Source organism: Hoplias malabaricus, chromosome 1 (assembly GCF_029633855.1).
Source record: "Hoplias malabaricus isolate fHopMal1 chromosome 1, fHopMal1.hap1, whole genome shotgun sequence".
NCBI lineage: Eukaryota > Metazoa > Chordata > Actinopteri > Characiformes > Erythrinidae > Hoplias > Hoplias malabaricus.
Window position 1 is genome coordinate 74,465,311 of NC_089800.1, and position 19,844 is coordinate 74,485,154.

A 19,844-nucleotide genomic window follows, 5' to 3' on the forward strand; every position below is an offset into this window, starting at 1 on the left:
AGTAAAATTTAATTAGTTTTTCTTTCCTACATTTTTTTCTCCCTGCTCTTTTTTTTGTGTATTTGGTTTCAGTTATCATTGCTGCTTTTTTTAAGCAGGAGCCATTTTTCACTATACATTTTTCGCTTGCTATTCTTTATTTTAACCCTTTTGTGACATGTTCAAGACGGAACACGTAAAACCATAGTCACACTGTGTATTGACATCAATTTCTGTTTTAGTTTTATATGAACTGGCTATGTAGAAACTGAGATATCATGAAAAATCCTGCTCATAAAATTATAGTTAATGTGCACAAAATGGGATGGGACAAGCACTGCTTTTATTTTATTATTTTTACTATTTTCTGCCTTACAAATAAACGGAAAAAAGATTTGGAATTGGAATCTACTGACTAATTTCTTCAATTTGAGTAGAGTAATTGGGTGGGGAAGGGCAAACTTGTTAAAAGATAGAGAGAGACAGAGAGAGAGAGAGAGAGAGAGAGAGAGAGAGAGAGAGAGAGAGAGAGAGAGAGAGAAAGAGAGAGAGGTGAAACCCAATGGATGGAAATGGTAATGACTGAAATAGCAGGAAATAGCAGGAAACATAGCAAATGATAAAACAAAACAATTTAAACTAAATAATTTGATCATTTTAATAAAAATAAAATGTAAACATTAACAACTCTTTTTGTTTTTAGAGAAGAGGTATATTCCGGGTGAGGAGGCTCTGTGCTTAGTCTTTAATACTCAACCAGCAGCACTAACAGACCCTGCCTTCGTCCATTTGAAGGTCATCGCAGCAGCAGCAGCAAGATGAGGCTATGTCATGACATCATCGCTCATCTGCACACAACTGGGATGGTGAAGCACTTTGTAATTCCTTTCCCCAAGCATCTCCCTTTTTCATCCATCACTCTCTGTCGAATTGTTTAACCCAAAGCTGTACAGGAAATAGTTCAAAAGAAGAAAGCGCTGAGTCGGCAGAAATCTGCCCTTTCATCCTCGGGATGACATGAAGAGGGTGAGTTTTTTCATGGCTCCTCATGCAGCTGTGTTTATGTTGCTCTGAGTCAGAGCATGTGCTTATGTTTATGTATATGAGCATGCACACACATGTGTGTTATAATCTATATTTGTATGCCTGAAACAATACATGAATAGAATTACTCCCATATTGAAAAGACCATATTTGTGTGTGTGTGTGTGTGTCCAGATGTCTTTTCCTGCACAATCCATTACAAAGGCAGTGAAACAACAATGACAATTAATAACAATTAGAGCTTAGCCTTCAGTTTAAATTTTTGCTAGCATTACTATGAGGTTACAGTGTTACGTTATCTAGTAAACATTTATTCCCATGAACATTTAAGATTTTTCAACATTAATCATGAACTTGCAAATACGTTCAAAATTTATGTTTTAAGCTTTGAATTTAAATATATTTTACCATGCATTTTGCAGTTTTCAGTAAAGAGCCCTGGTATTAAAAAATCCTTGGTCTTCTGTTTTCTTTTATAAATAATAACTGACTAAACCTGATTGACTATCTCTAGGATCCAAATTCAGTGATAGGTCTGGGACTACTGGAAGACCTAGAGGGACATTGTTGTTTCAGAATAGGTCCCATCCATTGGAAATCTAAATATGGTTGATTCTTCTGTTCATATTTACATTATGTTATGGGTTAATCTTATAAATAAGGCCTTCAGTTCAGCTCCTGAAGACCTTGCCATAGGGAATGCTGTCTTGACTGTATATAACTAGATATCACACTCTAAATCTTTTATTTATTGTTTTTCTTTGTTTTCAACTGAAACTTTACCTAAGAGTTAATTCAATTTAATTAAAGCAAAATCACTGTAGAGCGGCACTGTGGCACAGCAGATAGTGTCACAGTCACACAGCTCCGGGTGACTGTCTGTGAGGAGTTTGGAGGAGTGTTCTCCTTGTGTTCACATGGGTTTCCACTGCGACCCTGAACTGGATAAACGGTGAAAGACAATGAAAGAATGAAATGAAAATCACTGCAATAAATAAACTGAACAGAAAAAACACACACATTAATTTTTTATTCCACAGAAATAATTAATTAGATTCTGAAGGTACCATTCAACTGAAGAGACATTCATTTGTGTTGAATATAAAATATATTTAAAATAAAAAATGTATTAGTAAATATGGACAGGGAATTCTGGTGACTTGGATCCTTAAGCAAATGTTTATTCTGTATGTAGCAAGATGCATCTCTCTCTCTCTCTCTCTCTCTCTCTCTCTCTCTCTCTCTCTCTCTCTCTCTCTCTCTGTGTGTGTGTGTGTGTTGTTTTTTTCAGTGTTTGCATTGTGTCTGGTATCAGGTGAGGGTCTGGCTCCTTCCTACATTGTTGGGCGATAATGGTGGCTGATTAAAAATGGATGAGGGCAGATAAATGTTTAGTAGGTGGAGTGAAGGCCGACACCAGATCCTGGGAGCTGGAGGCTGGAATAATTAGCAGCTGTTGAGAGAGTGTATCAGTGCTGCTCTCCTCCATCTCCCTGTTCCTTCTGTGCACTCCTTTCATACAGGCCTCTTTTTAGGCCATTCACGGGTAATTAACTCCTAAATAAGCTCCAGCACGTCTGCTTACTCAACACTCATTCACCCAGGTAAGTGGAAGATATGCTGCTGACGATGGTGGAAAAAAACAACAGGATTTGAATAGGCAAAGGTGGGTAGAGGAGAATAAACCCATCCTCAGGTAAAAAGTAAAAGCACCTATCAAAAAAGCTTGAGAAGATCTACAAATGTAGCCAAATGAAAACAAATCTAAAAAAAATCTTTTTAGTCTAAGTATGTTTTCTCACTCTAGATCTAAAGGTGAGAGAGATTTATGTTTTAATGCACTAAGACTAAGAAAAACCTGTTAATGAAAATTCAAACAAACAAACAAACAAACAAACAAACAAACAAATAAATAAATAAATAAATAAAATAAAATTAATTATAAGAAGACCCTAAAACACACATTGATTTAATTTTCTACAATCTATATTAATTATATATATATATTTACAATTTTTTATTTTTTACACTGATATTTTCATATCTTATTTTATTCTGATTACTTTGTTTCCAATTCTTTTGTAGTCTTTTGTATTTTTAAATAGCACAATTATTTCTTCGTATTTTCCTACATATTCATTTTTTTTATTCAAACCATTGAAAAAAGGCTAACATAATGGTGCAACAAATAGTGTCACTGACACACAGCTGTAGGGTCCTGGGGTTGTGGGTTTAAAAACAGCCTCTGGGCACTGTCTGTGAAGAGTTTGATGTGTTCTCTCTGTGTCTGCATTTCCACTGGGTACTCTGGTGCCTTACACCCAATGATTCAAGGATACGTTCTGGACAGCCTGTGACTGAACAAGATGAAGCGGTTACAGAAAATCAATGAATGAATAAAATGCTAATTTTCTAAGCTACAAAGCAGTACATCAACGGAACCTAATGAAGTTTAACACAAGAAAAATTATCAATGAATAATATAAATATTTTAAACATAAAAGTGAAAAACTGATTTTCTTTACTCAGTAATATCAATATCAGGATGTGAAAACAAATGAGGATATACTTGATTATATGTACTTGACTAAATCCATTTATTTATTTGTTTGTTTGTTGTTGTTCCAAACAAATATGCTGTGCTGAATACTTGAAGGAGTCTTTGAGGCAGGCAGCATGTCATCAATTAGTCCATTATCCATTACAGCAAACAACAAGTGTAAAGATGTCTAAACAAAACCTAAATAGCTAGTGCATCATGGGAGCCATGACATCACCTTCTCGCATCTCCCCTCACCTTGTTTCTAATGGACACACACCACTCATGGTGTGGCACTCAACGTCCATGTCAAGAAACACCACAAGATAAATAATAATTATTATTATTACCTAATAATATAGTGATGATATTAAATCAAATTAATTTCCCGGAATGTTCTCCTGAACATTGGCGGGAAATCCCCAGAACTTGTCCATCCTGTCCTGTCAGGTCCTGTTTTGAGGTCAGAGGTCACACACAGATCAAAACAATAGCACTTTCCTGCCAAAAGCTCAGCAGTGGTCAATCTCCATCAGACATAATGAGCAGTGGTCAGTCTTCATCAAAGTTAATGGCAGGTCTTAGTAGACCTGGTCAGACTGGAAATACAAGCCAGTCCAGAGAGCAGTGGAACAGATGGAGTCATTAACAATGGAGTCATTTTCATGGCTCAGGCACTAACAAATACATTTAAGGTATTCCAGCATCCAAAGGTTATTGAATCAAGTAGATTTATTAGGACAGAGTGTGAGATAACACATATAGTGATGTGATATTAAAGGAGAATTAATATCTGAGATTTCAGAATTTGTGCATAATTAAATCAAACAGAGATGTAAACAGTGGTGCTGATAAAGAGCATGGGTTGCAGTTCTATAATGCAAGGCTGAACAGCACCAGCAATGAATGGTAGCTTGTGTAGTTTTTGTAAACTACTACAATTCATAAACTGTCTTTTTAGAAGTGCTATGAATGTGTGATGCTATATAGTTTTGCAATTTTATTTAAATGAAATTCCTTGCCCACAGTAGTTAAGAAAATTTGACATACTCCTTTTCATGCAAGGGTTCCAAAATTGTCTGTGTCTAAGTGTGGTGAATATCTAAGATGTTCTATTTTGTACAGGTTTTGTACAAGTTTTGCAAATTCTTCTGGTGCATGTGTTATGGATATGTGAGGTACTCCATTTTGTATAAATGTTACAAATATCTGAGGTACTCCATTTTGTATAAATGTTACAAATATCTGAGGTGCTCCATTTTGTACAAGTGTTATATATCTGAGGTGCTCCATTTTTAATAAATGTTACAAATACCTGAGGTGCTCTATTTTGTATAAATGTTACAAATATCTGAGGTACTCCATTTTGTATAAATGTTACAAATATCTGAGGTGCTCCATTTTGTACAAGTGTTATATATCTGAGGTGCTCCATTTTGTATAAATGTTACAAATACCTGAGGTGCTCTATTTTGTATAAATGTTACAAATATCTGAGGTGCTCTATTTTGTATAAATGTTACAAATACCTGAGGTGCTCTATTTTGTATAAATGTTACAAATACCTGAGGTGCTCTATTTTGTATAAATGTTACAAATATCTGAGGTGCTCCATTTTGTACAAGTGTTATATATCTGAGGTGCTCTATTTTGTATAAATGTTACAAATACCTGAGGTGCTCCATTTTGTATAAATGTTACAAATACCTGAGGTGCTCTATTTTGTATAAATGTTACAAATACCTGAGGTGCTCTATTTTGTATAAATGTTACAAATATCTGAGGTGCTCTATTTTGTACAAGTGTTATATATCTGAGGTGCTCCATTTTTTCAAATGTTACAGATATCTGAGGTGCTTCATTTTGTTCAAAAGTTACAAATATCTGAGGTCCTCTATTTTGTTCAAGTGTTTTGAATTACTGAGTTTCTTCTTTTTGTTCAAGTGTTTTACATTTTTATGCACACAAAAGCACCAATTTTCTGCGCTCTGGATTCATTTCTCACCCAATCACTCTGAATGCACTGGATTTCTTTTAATGATTTATCTATGCAAAAATACCTAATGGGTGGTATGTCCCTTTATATAATGCATCTCAACTTGGAGCTGTACTTATTCTTTCTTTTACTGTACTAAAATGAGGTACAGGTACATCAAAGGTGTATGGCAAAGCGATTAAACTGAAAGAAAATGTGTAAATTTTACTGTATTGTTATATATCCATATGTATTCATATGATATGATATTAAGTGGGCAGGAAATCTGAATCTGAATCTTTGGAATGAACTGCTTTTAAAATAGGAAAAAGAGAATCAAGGCTTAAAATATAGGTGTAGTACATGACACAGAAAAATTATGTTTAAATAACAACTCAATTTTCCAAACAGCATCTGAAGCTGATGTCATTGGATTCGAAAGGTTATATTCAGGTTGTTTCCACCTGGGAAATCTGAGGGTTTTTTTATCATGTGGTTCATACATTTTGCATGAGAATTCTGTCGCAAATGATCCCCTCTTCTGTACCATGCTAACCACCATTATTACTCACACAGTACACACTTGTGTAATGAGCGGTGTGATAAAGTAAATAATTTAAAACGCAAACCCTCTTTATAGATTCTCTAAGGTAATTTATTTCTTCGGCTTGCCTTTCTAATGTAAGCACCTTGATCATAACCTCAGGTCTTTCTCTTGCAATTTCACACAGCCAATCCACCTGCCAGCATGGGTTGTACTATGCAAGGAAACTGGAGAACTCAGAGGAAACCCTCACAGACAAGGGGAGAACACATTAAAATTCCTCATTGTCAGTGACCAAAGGCATAGATTAAAGCCAGGAATTATGGTCCTAGAGCTGTGTCACAGCAACATTAACTGCAGCAGTGTTTCCCGAGTCAAAATCGGGCCTTCGTATCTGAGTGCAGAGGTCAAGCTGAATATAACAGACATGGCAAGCATGGAGAAATAAGGATTACTGAGCAAAAACGACGAGAACAATTATCACAACTATGGGCTTGGATTGAGGTGAACAGCCGCTCATTGTCATTTAAAGGAACAGGCGCTAAAACACTCATTCTGAAAAGGACAGTGGGAGGATGGTGCTGTGTTGTATGATCCTTGTAGTAGTTTGAACAAAGCATGTCACAGGCCTTTCATTAAGACCCGGGAACTGTGGTAACTTGTTAAAAAGGAAGGTGTATAATATGATCACTTTGGTGCTAGTTTCATTCATTTTCACTCAACTTTCAGATTTACATGGTCTGCGAGCACAGTGAATTATTAAAACACCGTACAAACCTATGGCCCTCAAATTACATGCAACACGTGGGCTTCATTTTGTTTATTTGATATAGAACATAGCCTGCAGACATATATTTAGTCTAGTTTTACTAGTGCTGGAAAATTAAGGTAGGTCTAATGCTCTGCTAGCATGGCCTCGTTTAATAAGTGTGGCCCATATTTATCACAAAGCAAAATTTCTCAGAGCAAAAACTGAAATAAATTATCTAAACTGGTGAGACTTTATCTTAGATCAGTGCTCTGGGTCCCCTTTCATTTTAAACATCTAATATTATATATTAACCACAGTAATGCAACAGCTGATAATGTTACATGGATTGCAGTAGTGCATTTTATGGTAATAAATACCAACTTTGCAAACATGGGTAACTTTATATTTCATATATGTGATTACATGTAGTTACTGGAGCAAAATATTGGTACATACTGTATATGCATTTACATTGGCACATAATGAATTTGTTTAATTATACAAACTGCTTGTACTCTGAATCCTTCTAAATGAGATCTTCTTGAGATTTTAGGTGTTTTCACACCCCCTTTCTCTCTCTCTCTCTCTCTCTCTCTCTCTCCTAGACACTAGCTGAGACTCTGTCTGGCACTCTCTGTTTACCTGAGTGTGTATCGGGTGTCTTTGCTTAATAAGCGAGGCATCTCCCCTCCTCAGAGGCAGGCAGAGTGCGGCTATCTCTCTGTCTGTCCGAGGGAGGCAAGGGTCAGGCCTAAATGACCCTCCCCACTCGCCACCTTCAATAATTCACACCCCCCCTTCACCTGAGATGACTGACAGTCTCTGCTTTTGTGTCTCTGGCTCGTGAATGAGGCTCTGCTGACCATACACACGCAGTCTTAGTCTTATGAGTGTCTTCCATCGGCTTTTTGTAAAAACAGTGCGAATTGAATCACATAGATTTGATCAGTTACACTTTACCGATTATATTTTACAAAACAGAGAAAGGAAAATTCAAAGAGATTTCCATAATATCTTTGTAGTTCCTCCTGGAAAACAATGAGATCAGATGGAAAAACAAACCAGACTTTAGCTTAAGTCTGAGATCTGAGATACAGACCTCAATAATCTCACCTGGGTCTCCTCAGTAAAGTCACAAACTATGCTCAGAATCGCCAGACAAAACATATCTCTTCATTATCTCTCTCTCTCCTGTCTCATGCCTTTTTGTCTCATTCTTTTTCTCTTAAAGAAACACTATGTAATATTGTTACATTAAATTACATCTTCAAAGTCATTGTGAGGTTTCACTGACCTGTAAAAGAGAGAATGGAGCCACTGTTTTTCCTACTCTAGGCTCAACACTGCAGAAACTGCACTATGTAATCTTTGGAGGAGGGCAGGAAACCACCTCTTCTACAGTGACTTCAGAACCATGCTGTAATAATGATTTACACTAGAGGAATGCCCCGAGCTAGGCCAAAAACCCTAATTTTACACAGTGTTCCTTTAAGGAATTTTTGGAGAATAATAATGTCTCTTGAGCCATAGGAGAGCAACCTATGAGCAATTTCAATATTTCAGCCAAAATATTCAGTTTGGAGGTTGTGGGGAGGGTGGGGGTTGTAGGATTGTTGCTGCCCCTTAGCACCAAAATCTCAGGGTCTGCTTTCAATCCCCACCCGTGGTCACTGTCTGTGAGGTGTGTTCTCCCCATTTCTGTGTGGGTTTTCTCCGGGTGATCCAATTTCCTCCAAAAAATGTTTGTAGGTGGACTAGCTGTTTGAAAGTGTGCACCACTGTGAGTGACACACGTGTCCTGCGCAGGGTGTGTACTGGTCCCATGCCTAAGAAACCTGGGTAGGCTCTAAATCCACACGAATATGTTCAATATTCAAGTTAATATTAGTTATAATATTAATATTAATATTAATATTAATCAATATTAATATTAGTTATATAGTTCATTTTATTTCTAGCGTATCTATCAAACTTAAAATAATCAAGGTTTCAAGTTACTGTGCCCAAGATCTTGTTGATTCCTATCGTCCACATGTAAATTACACATATTTTATTTGATTATTTTCAGTATTTCAATGTAAAAAATATTTGTAAAATCTCAAATTCATTTGCCACTCCATTTCCAATATTTCACTCATGCACAGCCACTCCTACTGTATTTGAAGTAAAAATGATCACTTTGTACGAACTGATCTTGCGATATGTAACATGGAGTTTAATTTAATCCAAACACTCGCCAAAAGATGATGGCGTCCTCCCAAAATTCATTTGCACATAAGGATTTAATGATGCTATTTTAACGTGAAAATTCAGATGTGTGTGTGTCTACAACATGTTCAGAGCTTTAAATATCTTCAGGGAACATTCAAATGAACAAAAACAACTGATCTATTGAATATTACATGATTAAACTTGAGCAACTGCTGTGCCAGGGGGCTCGTTTTAGCATGTGTGTGTGTGTGTGTGTGTGTGTGTGTGTGTGCGTTCTTGCTGGCAGTTTCTTCTTTGCAGTTTGTCAAAGATGATCTTATTCTCATCACGAATGCACTGATCTACTATGAGGCCAAATGTTTGTGGAAACCTGCATCAAACAATTTTAATAAATTTAAATTCATTTGGTGTACAAGAATGTTCTATTATTATTATTATTATTATTATTATTTTTTTTTTTTTTTTTTTATGTAATATATAATTGTAAATTAAGATTCATTCAAACATGCTCTTTTGTTATATTATGGTATCTGTTGGCTAGAATTAAAAATGCATTTTATTTAACAAAATAAATAATCTAACTTTTAAGTAGTTTGAGAAACGAGAAGAATTTGATTTTCCACTGCCTTTGCCATCAAAGATACGCATGATCTACGATTTGTTCTGTTCTTGGGTATAATAATGTATCCAAAGTATGTGTGAGCTGTGGTTTATATTATTTTAAAGATGAAAATGTTGATGTTGGCGATTGTGAGCGTAGCAAATAAATACTTAATTATTTTTTTAATAAAATGACTATTGTAATTTTTAAAAGAGCAAGAGAATGTTTGAATTTTAAATTACAATACGTAAAAAAACTTTAAAACTTTGTAAACATAATGCATAGTTTGTTCTCCTCTGTGGCTGTACCAGCCTCTTATCATCTGGGGAGACATTTTACCCTAGATACCGGAACATTGACATGAGGATTTGATGGCTTTCAGCCACAAGATTTTAAGTAAAGTCTGGTTTTGTTGAATGAGTAGTTGTGAATGAAAAAAGCCATTTCAACTCATCCCAAAGCTAATAAATGGTGCATTATCAGTCCAGGGAACACAGTTCCATTTTATACTCCACTAGCCGACACTTGGCATTGATTATGTTTTGCTGAGGCTTTGTGTCACATTTCATTTCATGCCTGTGTACTGAGATGAAGAAGCCAGTGCATCTTTTTCCCTAATAGGTGCAGTTTAAAGTATCCTGAGTATGCCTTTGGACACAAATATCAAACAGTTCCATCGTGGCTTGTACCCATAAATATGAATGAATGAAGCCCAATGCAAAACACACTGGTCCAAAGTGGTCTTCTCACTGGTGGGCCAATAGAAGAGGTCTGAAGGTGGGTCATAAAGGCCAGCAGCCTGTTACCAGGTCAGTGTGCCTGTTCAAGTCTCCGTTGACTCGCTGCTATTGGGTCAGTGTGCCGCTTCCTCCACACCTGACTGGCTGCCTCGGCTCACGCGGTTACTATGGAGCTCGTCCAGTCAGAGCTGGTAGGGGGGTGGGTGGGAAGCCCCCCTGTTGGTCTCTAGGCAGGATTCAGAAAAACAAGACTTAGAGAGAGCTTACTTTTAGTTTCCGGAACTGTTTCTGGAACGGTTTCTTCATTGGGGCTTCTCTCATTTCCTTCACAATCAACAGCCTGGATCTCAATGGAGACTTGAAGCTGAGGTCATCGCATTCAGAATGACCAACAGCCTTGCCCAGTCAGAGCAACTGGAAAGCTCTCCACTGGTCTCCAGGCAGAATACACATCCTTGAGGGCGTTTTGGTAGAGGCTCATGAGTGACAGTGAGAGAGAGAGAGAGAGAGAGAGAGAGAGAGAGAGATGATAGACAGATATATTGGGCCAGCAAAGGGGGTTCTGGGGCTACTGTGGGAAATGGAGCATGTGATTGTTCAGCCGTGTGTGTGTTTGTGTCCACATAGACACTTGATGATTGCATTCTCTTTATTGCAAAACCATAAGCTGTGGTCATGAACATCGATGATTCTGGGGAATTGCAGTTTCCTCTGGTTTGTTTAAGTTCAGAAGCTGTGCGTCTTACAAGATAGAACAGTGTGTTTGAGGAGAAAAATGACTTGTTGATTGTAGTTGGCTGAATTTTAACTTGTCTTTAAGTTTTTATCCACTGTTTAAATTCGTCTGTAGACACTCGTCTGTAGCTCAAGTGGCTTATTTTTGTAGCATTTTGGGGCTGTTTATTTTCATGTGGTCTCCCAAACAGGAATGGGTTCCTACCTAAATAATCTTAAACAGCAAAATTAAGTCAATATTACATGTCTATGGAGCAGGAATACAGCAATATCCTCACCTCTTGTCATGATTTTCAACATTTGGAGGGCTCTCTGCAGTTCCTTTGCCGTGAGCAGAGAGAGGAAACCTAGCATGTCTGACCAAGCCAATTTGTTTTTGTTTACTTTACACTGGGGCTTGTATACACTTTAGACCTTTGCCTTTAACTGAACAGAATAATATTAGACAAAATAACAGACTTGTTTTATTGTTCATATTGTTTACATTTCAACATTGTTTACATTACAACATTTGCAGCTATAGTATATAGAAATAATTAGAGAATATAAAAATAATCCAGTCCCATCTTGCTAAACTTTGAGATGTCATTGTGCAATTAATCGTAAAGTGTTTCCTAAAGCACCGTAAACCAGCAGCTATGAGATTTACTCCCCTAGTGGCCGTTTTTTCCCGTCCAGCTGAGGAAGCAACTTGTTTACCTTCTCCCTCCCTCTGCCAGGAACCGCAAGCCAATGATGACCCTGTTACCATCAGAAATGGGAAACGAGTGTGTGTAGCTGCCTCCTCCCTCTCCACCCTGTTTCCATAGAAACACACTTCAGCTGAAAGTGGCCTGTCTCTATTCCTATGAATCATTCATCTCTTTTCTTCACTGCCTCTCTATCAGAAGACTAAACCCCTGACATGATTGTGGTGGTGAGCCCTTTCACAGCAATCTGGTCATCAGAATGTCATGCTGAAATCTAGATTGATATTTCTCGAAGTGAATGAGCGAGGATGCTCCTCTGGGACTTAATTCATTATTCATTATTCATGCTGGATGTATATAAGTGGAGTTGCAGCGTTTAGCTGAAAGGCAGCTTCAGTCCAAAAGCATGTGAAATGTAGCACTGTATTAGTTTTACACTGCAGTACAGTAATGCACTAAGATGTTTCTCTGCTTCAGTGCCAAAGAAAAAGGGGGGGTTGTCTACTGTCATAGCAAAGCTGACTCAACTTTAGTAACATGTGTCAGTACAGTATTGCTATATTTACTCTGATATGTAAAGAAAGTGGTCTAACAACTGCTAACATACAGTAATTTATTGTGCATAACTACTTCATCCAGTTCAGGCTTGCAATGGATCTGAGTCTATGTGGACTGATTTGGTGCAAGGCAGAAACACCCCATGGACAGGGTACCAATAATAATTTATATATATATAAATTATTATTATTGCTTTCATAATTATTTTTAATAATTTTGAGAGTACAAGAGTTAAAGGGAATGTCTACGATTGTGGGAAACGCTGTTCCCTCTGGTCTGTTTACGTTCAGAAACTCTGTGTCATTTAAAGTGGAATGGCATGTTTGAGAGGTAAAAATTACTGTAATTTGTAGGTGACTGAATTTGAACTTGTCTACAAGTTTTTATTCACTGTTTGAATTCCCAAACAAACTCAATTGTAACTTGAGTTGTTTAGATTTGTTGTACTTTTGGTAATGCATTTAGCCATCTCCTGAATTTAGACACATTTCCATTTTAAGCAATCCCACCTATGGTGGAGGAATAGAGCAATATCCTCTTCTCAGTTTGGTTTTAAATGTTTGGAGTTTGTTTGGTAACCATTTTCCCCTCAGGGCTTTGTAAACACATTAGATAGTTTTGAGCATGTAAACAGATTGGAGTGTTAGCAAAGGACTCTTCCTCAGAACTTTATAACAATGCTTTTTGATTAAAATAATGAACATCACCTTTGGCTTTACAGTCATTTCAGCCATATACAATTACATAGGGAAAACAACATTCCTCCAGGAATGCAAATGATTCAACACAACCATACACAATACACAAGACTGTCTTCCAGTTGCTGTTTGCATCTGACTTATGCCCAGATATTCACTTGAAAAGCTAAGAAGACACTAGCCCCTCCCTACATGATGGCAATGTTCAAGACCTGATCGATGCCGCAAGTACTTGCAGCTTCAAGTATGGCTCCTTTTGGGCCACCATTCTCTAAGTTGCCAGGAAGAAAAGCATCAAGACTTTTTCAATTTTCTCTGGTAGTGGTATTTGGAACTGGTTGTACGGGCAAGGATAGCAAGGAACTTACACAGCTTTTTTGTAATCACACTTGGCCAAGGTGCATTGTAATTGAATTAAAATCAGATAAATCAAAATACATTGTGTTCAGAGATGGGTCTCTGGGTAAACAATGTGTTTTTCATGTCTGGACAGAGTTATGTGAGCAGAAACGCTTTGGTCAAGAGGAGGGACAACACAGGTGTGGCCAAACATTTCAGATGAATTTGAATATTCATTGTCTTAAGTGACGTAACGACAGGAATTCTGTTTGTCATAAAACTGGACACAATTCTTTCCCACCAGTTATGACTTCTCTTTCTTGTCCAAACATTCTGTATAGTTGTGGCAAAGAACACTGAGAACATTGAGCTAGACACAGCCTTTTTCTGCATTCCATTTACCTCATAAGTCGGATGTCGGAGCTGGGAATGATGTCAACCCAGAGATGACCACATTTCTGTAAAACATTCAGAAAACCCTATACCCTAGATTTTCATTGCTAGCCTGTTCCCGTTAGCATTGTTAGCAATACCAGTTAATAACAGCACTTTTGATTATGTTTTATGCATTCAAACACCAAAACACATATAGCAGTTGGACCGTACTGTATGTATGACTGATTTAATGAGACAGAAGTGGATATTAGTGCTAATAACCTGCATAATACTACTTCTTTTACACATTGATGATATGCAGACAACCATTTTGGATTCTGAACTCAAGGTTCGAGTAGGAAATCTGGCTCATGGGCACACTCAAATATATACGTAAGCTCCCATTCTTGCTTCTGATCTCTGAAAATCCATAGATTTTTCTCTGTGGCATTCTTTCCACTCTGAAACATGAACTAACCACAATTGATGCTTTTCCACTTATAGTACCTACTCTACTACACTCTACTCATGTTGTGGTCCCTGGTACCTGGTTGGTTTTTCTCTATAAAGCTCTCCACCAAAATGTCGCAAAACATAATCTCTAACAGTAATTTCTGGCTTTGGAAACCACAACAACAGCGGCATTCTGTACCCACAGTTGAGTTGTTCTATTCTTTGTTTGCACCGTCCAGCTCTCACTGGATTCTGTTGTAGGCCACCAAATCCAAAGATTGCATCTCCAAATTCATGAATTCCATGACAATTTAGATGTTGTGAATCAAAGGTTTATACATTACAGGTTGATACAGGATAATGCAGTTTAATGCAACCAACCTGAACACTGAAGGTGTAGAAAAATCTCCCTGTTGATTTGGTTGAAAAACAGAAAGCAAGTTTCAAGGAAAGAACAGAATATGATGTAACATATTAGAGCATGGAAAACACCAAAACTCCAAATGTGGGATTGAGAAATGTTGATGAGCTTATTACAGATCACTGAACAATGCACAGTAAGTAAACATACCAGTGAACAGAGCTGACTTATTTCTCAGGGAACGCCATAAGGAAGTTTTGTGAGAAAAAGCAGGCCAGTTCTGATAGTATGGCAATAGAGCTAGCTATGGGTCATATAGTGGAGACAGTCTGTGTGTACACAGCCACAAACTACTTCAGCACGGCTGGCCTCTGTCACAGCACTGGCATTTCATGCAGGGTTATTGGTTTATGAAAGGGAAGTTGTTACAATGTGTTGAGAGAGAAAGGATTTAAGAAAATATGACTGCAAATGAGAATTGTGTATTTTACTGAGATTTGCATTAAAAATTAAAATGTGTTCCTGGCCAGTGATCCCAGTTAGGTTCCCAACCCACTATGATCATGGAGAGGTCAAAATCTTGTATCTAATTTTTACATTTTTGTTTTTTTGCCAGTGTTTAAATATACCTGCTTCCCATTTCATGATAAACAGATCAGTAAAAATCTGTAAACATATCATTAAAAATTTGGTCATTTTTCATGGACAGACCCTAAAATGGTGGTAGATTTTACAGCCTCTGCTTTCTATTACCACCACTGTAAAAATATCCTTCGATTTCTGCACTATCACTGCACTGATTTCCTTTGTTTGCATCACTATGATTGAATTATACAGACGTTTTTGAAAAACAAATAAATAAATTATATATATATATATATATAATCTTCTTGAACAAGGCCAGTTATCATTACAATTTTCAAAAAAATTTTATGTTATATTTTTTGATAAAATTTGGGATTTGTGACAACAACCCATTATATCAATTGTAGTTTTTCTTATTTTTTTTTTTATTTGACACTGGTTTATTTCTTGGTGTCAAATAGAGGAGGATGGGCTCTCCCTTCTGAGCCTTGACTCCTCTCATGGTTTATTCCTCTTGCTTTGAGGGAGTTTATCTTTGCCACTGTCACCACTGGCTTGCTCTATGGAGGCTCAGACCTGGATAGATATTTGTTGTGAAAAGCACTATATAAATAACATTTTACTAGCCAGTGAAATTGAGTTTCTGTTGATGCCCATAATATCTTAAATGTGCATTAGTAGTAGGTTTGTGGGAATATACCAGCACTGCCTACTGAAGAACAATGTACACAATGTATTTATTGTGTGATTTCGACACTCACCTTTACTCTTTAACTTTATTGGTGAAAAATTAGAAATAAAAACAGTCAAATAGTAACTCAAAAAAAAACTTGCTTTTCATACCAAGGAAGACACTTTGGTGTGTATGAATACATAAAATGTATTTAATACATTGTTTGCATGTGCATTTCTTAATAAATTGTGAAAACATCATCTGTGAAAAATATGTCAAAATGAAGCAAGGTGTACTCAAACTTCTGAACAGAGACAAAAATGCAAGGAGATTTGGGTTTAGTTGATAGTTGTCTTTTCTCCCCCTGATTTCTGGTCCCTTACTCAATCTTGGACTAAAATTTCTTTTTTGAAAATATTTGAGAAAATATTAGATGGTCAGCATGTTGCTATCACAGTAGATAACACTTAACCATTACAATTTGTTACAATATTTGCATTCTTCCACCACATGGTGATATCAAACCCTGTTTGTTAGCCATCACACTGCTGAACACTGAAACTGGTTACAGATATGTCAGTGTCCCAGGTCTGAACTTGCTCACAACCAAATTTGGCAAGGCTCCAGCAAACTCCTTGTGAACCCTGCTACTATTGCCCAGCCTCTCGTTTGGGGGAGAGTGGGGGAGGGAAGGAGGACAGGGTCAATTGACAAAGGAGTAGAGTTACATTGGTTGTGGGGGGAGAAGGATGTTGGAATCTTACATTTATATTCCCAGTATTATGATTAATGTACTTACCATTTTAAACCAGACAAAAGTTGCTTGCCCCTTGTAGCGGGTATAGTGTGTGATTTCTGCCACAGCTAGGAACTAAGCACTGTTCTCTGGAGTGGAGGACAATGGTATCTCATTCAATATTTTTCTACCAATACTACATGCTGTACTTGCAGACTTTATTAAGTGGTAATGATTTTCTGATGTACTGCCTGTGGCTATATTTGTCACAGTAGCATGATGGTTTCCATGCAGTGCCATCTGAGGGCTTGAAGGTCATGCACTTTCAGAAGTGGTTTCTTTTAGACTGCCAGGTTTCTGGACCCATCCACCATTAATAAGGGCTGTCTGGACTCCAACTCCCATAAATACTTTGACTCACACATCATATGTCCTCCCTCATCCAATCACAGTCAGTTTCATCATATTTGACCTTCTGGTATGTCTATGTTTTTCTTTGTTTGCCTAGCCCTTCTGTTGGTTAGCTTGTTTACTTTTATTTTTTGGCTTTGTGGCTTTGGTTTGTTCCTGGATTATGGCTTTGTCTCACACTTTTTCCTACTTCTCTTAATTTTGGTTTACATTGAAGATATCACTGTTTTATATTATGCTATCGTCTGGTTTGTCACAACTGTGTTATACAGGAATGGTCCTCTATGTACTGAGATATCTCTGGATTACAGTGTTATGTCCAGTAGATCGCAACAGCAATCTCCCACAAATTCTCCCACAATATTTCTCAAAAAGGTTGTTAGGCACAATCCATCCGTTCTTGTGCCTTAAATAAATGTTTAAGAGAATGAACAAATCACGGATTCTTTTTTAACTGCACTTAACAAAATTTTCAGATGTTCCCAGAAATATAGGATTTAATAGAACTTGCAAAGTGAACCATGAACCATCAGTTCCATAAATTATAATAAATATTCATAATTACTTTAGATACACAATTGAGTTGTTTAAGTCAACAAGCACTGGAGACACCAGGCAAAGATACAGAGCATATTACAGTGACAATAAATCAATACTGACACAAGGTAGAGCAGTTTGCTTTACAAACATGATGATGATGATGATACAGGCAGGACAACTCTGAAGTCATATAAGTATGCAAATGATCTCTCAGCAGAGGGCCTCTTTCTATAAACCTAAATCCTTTGATCAGATTTGAAGGAAGAATGTCAGTTTTGTTGGCTCTTGCTGTGAAGTTTTTCATTTATTCTCAGTTTAACCAGGCAAGTATAATCTGACTTCCTGTTCCTGTTTTGTAGTTTCATGTGCTGTGAGAACTCTTTCTTTCTTTTTCTCGTCTCACTCCCTTGTCTCTAAGTAATTTATGTAAATATACAATTGTATATTTTATTGCAAATTAACAACAGAAGAGTTAAGACCTTGAGAAAACACTTTTTTTGTGACAGCTATACTGTTATACCTAGTTTTTTCAATATTTTCTGGCCACAGTTTAAATAAAGTTTAATTCTATAATCACAGTTACCAGAGGTAGGGGAAGGGCTGTGCTTTATATATATATATATATATATATATATATATATATATATATATATATATATATATATATATATATATATATATATTGGGGACTGTTCTTATTTGTGGGGACCAAAATGGTTCCCACAAAATAAATCATGAAATTATGAAAATTTAAAATTAAGTCATGTCTTAGGGTTATGATAAGGGCTACAGTTACGCTAGCAGTACTTATGTGCTCTGAGTGAGTACTCTGAGTGAAAACTAATGTATGTGTGTGTGTGTGTGTGTGTGTGAGTGGAGGGGGGGGGGGCTGTCCTCTGTGAGAGAATGCTGGGTTGCCCTCTGCTCCAGCTGTCCAAGTGTTTATTGATCAGTCCTATTCCCTGAGGGTGGAGAGGGGCAGATCATAACAACCAGCACCTGCCCCGCTGCCCCAGCTGAGTGAAAGCTTGCGCCAGATTCCAGAGAGGAATAAATAGAGCTGCCATACAGCAGCTGGACCATACGCTCTCACTGACATTCCTCCTCTGGATCAGCTGTGTTTTGAAGAGAAAACATATGATATGACCTGTTTCTGCTATTGAAACATTATGGTTTATATGGTTTATGGGCAGCAAATAATTCAGCATGCCCAGCTTTGTCTACACTATATAATACACCCGTCATCCAATATTAATCCCGAATTTAAGGGCATTACATTATTAAGGGTAACAACTTCTATTTTTTTCGTCAAGGCTAAACTGGATGCTGGAACATTTAAAGGGGTTCAGTCCTGAGAACATTACTGAGGTCAGGTACTAATGTTGCATATTTGGTTTTTGACCTGGATGGATGGGTGTTAAATAATGAAGTAATTGGAAAATGCAGTTACACTGCTCCAACCAGTGCAAGGAGCTCTAGAGCCCTCTAGATGGTGCTTGGCATTGAGTATAGGGCCCATATTTCAAACTTCTGTAATTCTGACCAATATTATCACAGAAAAAAAGTTATTTTTCATCGAATTCATTATTTGTTTAATAATCCGAACTGGTGGGTGTTTTAGGCTAATGACTTTAACGCTGTTAAAGTTTAATTACCAACTAAATGCTTAAATATCTGGTCACATTTAGATACACCCATCAGCCAAGACATTGAAATTATATCCTTTTATCTATAGTCACTGCCCACTTCATAAGCCCCACTGACCATCTATGCTTACTTTGTAGTTCTAAAATTAGAGACTGCATGACATCTGTTGCTCTGCATACTTTGGTAACCCCCTTTCATCCTATTCACCAATGGTCAGGACCCTACGGGACCACAGCAGACCAGATATGATTTGAGTGGTGGATCATTTGCAGCGGTTCAGTGACAGTGACATTTTGAAGGCTGTTAGTGTGTTTTGTGCTGGTACTAGTGGAGTTTTGGAAAAGTGAGTTTTGCCCACTCACTGATCATTGCAATGGACACACCTAACTTGTTGGTCCACCTTGTAGATATAACGTCAGAGACAACAGTACATCTGTTGCTGTCCTTCATTGGTGCTCACTGCGCGCTGTTGGCTGGGTGACTTCTTTAGTGGACTATTTTCAGTCCAGTAGTGACAATGTTTAAAAACTTCAGTAGCACTAATATGTCTGACCCGTTCAAATCAGCGCAGCACACATTAACTCACCTCCACCACGTTAGTACCACAGCAGTGCTAAGAACAATCCATCTCCCTAAAATCGCTTGCTCTGTGGTGGCCCT